General features: G+C 39.2%; 1 long non-coding RNA gene across 1 annotated transcript; it reads right to left on the bottom strand.

The window, feature by feature from the left end:
- Nucleotides 1–3,189: 3,189 nt before the first annotated feature.
- On the bottom strand, nt 3,190–3,887 carry LOC144020957 (uncharacterized). Its single transcript, XR_013284007.1, has 2 exons — nt 3,581–3,887; nt 3,190–3,489 (listed from the first exon to the last, which is right to left on the bottom strand). It is a non-coding gene; the product is annotated as an uncharacterized LOC144020957 (long non-coding RNA).
- Between the last annotated feature and the right edge of the window lie 471 nt (nt 3,888–4,358).

Genomic DNA, 4,358 nt, shown 5'->3' with positions numbered 1-4,358 from the left:
TTATTTATTTATATTGGAGTGCAGTTGTTGGATGGGAAGAGCTCCACTAGAGGGGGCCATTCCCTAACTTGTAAAAAATCTAAGCTTTTCTCTCATGTTCTTTTTTATTCTTAATTGTTATGGCGCAAGCAGGCAGCACAGTATATTAGTGGTTTGCACATCTGCCTCACAATTAAAAGGTTCTGCAGTTGAATCCCACCCTTCAGTCTTCTTATGTCCCCTTGGTTAAACATAGCCTACTTGGTACACTGCAATAATAATAATAATAATAATAATAATAATAATAATAATAGTAATAATAATAATAATAATAATAATAATGATGGCGGCACGGTGGATGACTGGTTAGCACGTCCGCCTCCCAGTTCTGAGGACTCGGGTTCGAGTCCAGGCTCCGGCGTTCCTGGGTGGAGTTTGCATGTTCTCCCCGTGCCTGTGTGGGTCTTCTCTGGGGACTCCGGTCTCCTCCCACATTCCAAAGACATGCATGTGAATGAAGAGGCCTCGATATACCAATCTGACGTTGGAAGTCGGTAAGTCTCTGTGCGTCGGCATGTGCCGTCTTGATTAATGTAAAAAATCACATATAGGGCAGCACGGTGAATGACTGGTTAGCACATCCGCCTCCCAGTACTGAGGACTCGGGTTCGAGTCCAGGCTCCGGCCTTCCTGGGTGGAGTTTGCATGTTCTCCCCGTGCCTGTGTGGGTCTTCTCCGGGTACTCCGGTCTCCTCCCACATTCCAAAGACATGCATGGCAGGTTAATTGGCCGCTCTGAATTGTCCCTGGGTGTGCTTGTGAGTGTGGATGGTTGTTTGTCTCTGTGTGCCCTGCGATTGGCTGGCAACCAGTCCAGGGTGTACCCCGCCTACTGCCTATAGCCCCGCGAACCTTGTGAGGAATAAGTGGTAAAAAAAAATGGATGGATAGATGGATATTGGAACTACCCACATCCCTTCATAAATATACAGTCCTTGGCTTGCACCATGGCAAAGTCATCACCCGCTTTTGCAATGTGCTATATAAAATGAACACAGCGGGGCGCTAATGTAGTACTATATTCTGCCCCCCTTCGTTTGTTTTGTTATTGTAAATATTTTAAAACGTCTGACAAGATTTTTTTTTTAAGAAGAAATTTCAGGCAGGGGAAGTTTAGGAGATTGCTTTGAATTCTATCCAATATAACCTCAGAGCCTATGAATAGGCCCTACTGAACAGTTTTAATTGTTGATTTGGCTCATTTATTTTGGTGTATATATATATTTTTTTAAATGAGTGACATTGGGGAATTGAAAATACACCACCTACAACTATATTTTCATACAACATTCAAGAGCTGTTACTCATTCACAAATCAGTCATTAGCTGGGATTTTCAGCATATGCACACATATGGAGAGAAATTTGTGTCTTTATTTTTAATCAAACAAAAAAGGAATTTGCAATCAAAAAAAACATTTCAATCAAACAAAAAGGGGATTTGCAATCAAAAAAAAATTTCAATCAAACAAAAAGGGGATTTGCAACCTCAAATAAATTTTTATCAAACAAAAAAGGGTTTTCATATAAAATAAATATTTGCAAACAAAAAAAAACATTTCAAACATGGATTTGTATTTTAATAAAATATTTTGCAAACATTTTTTTCGTTTTGTTTGCGAATCTGTTTTTTGGTTGCGAATCTGTTTTTTGGTTGCGAATCTGTTTTTTGATTGAAACCTGTTTTTTGGTTGCGAATCTTTTTCTGTGTTGTGTGGGCGGGGTCCTCCGTTCAACCGATGATAGAAGCCTTGTCATTGGTCAGCTTGGAAGCCGCTGCGACAACTTTCATTGGTCAGATAGGAATGGGGGTGTGACAATGTTCGTCTGACTATTTCCTGGTTCATTTTGTCCAGTCGCCGCCAGCATCGAGGTAAATATACCCCCCCCCCCCCCCCCTCACTTCTAGTTTTCCGTTTTGTTTATCTGACATTTATCTAAAAGCAACCCTTGATCTATCGTTTATCCGGTGATTTGTTCTAATCATTACAATTAACGTAATCACTCACTCAGCATTGCTTAGCCATGTTAGCTAGCTAGGTAACTGATGGTCCGATACATGATACATACATACATACATTTGTTTCAGATACAGGCAGGGCTGGGAATCGAATTTATTTACACTAGCTGCTTCCCCTAAATCTTGGATGTTTGAAGTAGAGATTAAATTCGTGATAATTCTGTGATTATTATTTATTGGTCCTGGTTGTTTACTGTACGAGTCAGGTTTAAAAAGAGGGGGAACTCATGCACCGTCAAAGCGGTGACATTGCTACTACTAGGATCCAGGCCACGTAAACGTTTGATTTTGGTTAGTCTAGTCATGAATCGTGATGTTTTGTTGGTACGAGAAACGGCCCAAATAAAGGGCCTGCTGAGATAGCTGTTATTATGCTTATTCCTGATTATTTTATTACATTAATAAAATGCTAATTATTAATCACTTATGAGAAGTTCTGGTCATTGAAATAAGTAGCCTCTGCTACATTTATTATGTCTTGGGTGTTTGAAATACAGAGGAAGTGACTGAGATTACGTAATATAAATACATTTAGTTCCTGTGATTGTTTCATTGTAGTTTTCCTGTTTCAATCATGTTCAAAACATGTGTCAAACATAACTTTGTCAGAATTTATTTTTTACATGTTTGGTACTTAATTCAAGCACACTTTTCTTTACTTTTTAGATGCAGAAGATGAAGTTGGTGGTTGGTCACCTCTCTTCATGAGGTGATGCTGTGGATAACTGAGCAGGGCCACAAGCACCTGCTTATGTCAGACAGAGAGCAATTTAAAATATCAATAAACTTTGACCACAATTGTGAGGTACAAATGCCAGGTCACACATTATGTTACCCCCTGCACAAACACCATTACATTTCCAACTGCTCATATGAGTGATTACCATTCCTTTAAATCACATCTACTGACTGCTATCACCTTTGATGCCAGATTTGACACAGTGTAATTGAAAGGGCAAAAAAAAAAAAAAATCACATCCATTTCATTTTTTTGAGTAATTACAGGCTGTTCCTACCAAAATGTTTGTTTTAAGTTTAACAGTTCATTTTCTGAGCTTTCTTGATTTCTTGTTGGCAGGCCAATCATTTCTTGAGAAAAATGTCTGTATAAAATGCTGAATAATTGACTGGTTGTTAGTTCATATGCATGCTTTTTTTTATGAAATAAAAGTCAAACTGTTTTACACAGGAATTTGTTTTCATTTTTTACATAAATTTAAATGACCCTTTGGGCCGCGAGACACTAGCACTAGAAGCAACATTGAGAGTCTGCAAATAAATGACGCGACCAAAACTCAAGGACTCCTTGTTTGGATTGATTTGCCGTAAAGCAACAAGTCTTTCCTCAGGTAAACGACAGTGGATGTCAGGTATAACGATCCCGTGTTCACCGTGATGGTCCAAGGGTAGTGTCTCTTCAGCTTGCTGGATCTGTAATATCAAATACATTTATGAAAGCTACAGTAACTCCAAGAACTTTTACTCATATAAAGTTTTTTCCTCTGGTTATGTATGCTTTTACCAGCAATAAAACTGCCTTGGCCTGCTCCTCTTACAGTAAACATGCATCTCGCTATGTCTACATTTTCTACCCCTTGGTCTGCTCGCACTCTAAAATAAAAAATCTAGTCAGTGTAATTGCAAAAGTACACCTACAACTCAGATTCCCCTTCTGTTTCAATCTGACTCATACAGTAAACAACCAGGACCAATAAATAATAATCACAGAATTATCACGAATTTAATCTCTACTTCAAACATCCAAAATTAAGGGGAAGCAGCTAGTGTAAATAAATTCGATTCCCAGTCCTGCTTGTATGTAAAGCGAATGCAAAGGTTTCTTTCGGAGTTAAAAAAAACACACAAAAAACCTTCATGGTGACCGCTATCCCAATGAGTCGTATATTTGTGTTTTGACTGCCAACAACATAGCTTCATGACTGACTCATGTATCGGACCATCAGTTACCTAGCTAGCTAACATGGCTAAGCAATGCTGAGTGAGTGATTACGTTAATTGTAATGGTTAGAACAAATCACCGGATAAACGATAGATCAAGGGTTGCTTTTAGATAAATGTCAGATAAACAAAACAGAAAACTAGAAGTGTGTGTGTGTGTGGGGGGGGGGTGTTATATTTACCTCGATGCTGGCGGCGACTGGACAAAATGAACCAGGAAATAGTCAGACAAACATTGTCACACCCCCATTCCTATCTGACCAATGAAAGTTGTCGCAGCGGCTTCCAAGCTGACCAATGACAAGGCTTCTATCATCGGTTGAACGGAGGACCCCGCCCAC

This window comes from Festucalex cinctus, chromosome 6 (genome assembly GCF_051991245.1).
Source record: "Festucalex cinctus isolate MCC-2025b chromosome 6, RoL_Fcin_1.0, whole genome shotgun sequence".
NCBI classification, from domain to species: Eukaryota; Metazoa; Chordata; class Actinopteri; order Syngnathiformes; family Syngnathidae; genus Festucalex; species Festucalex cinctus.
This window is presented reverse-complemented; position numbering and strand designations above follow the sequence as displayed.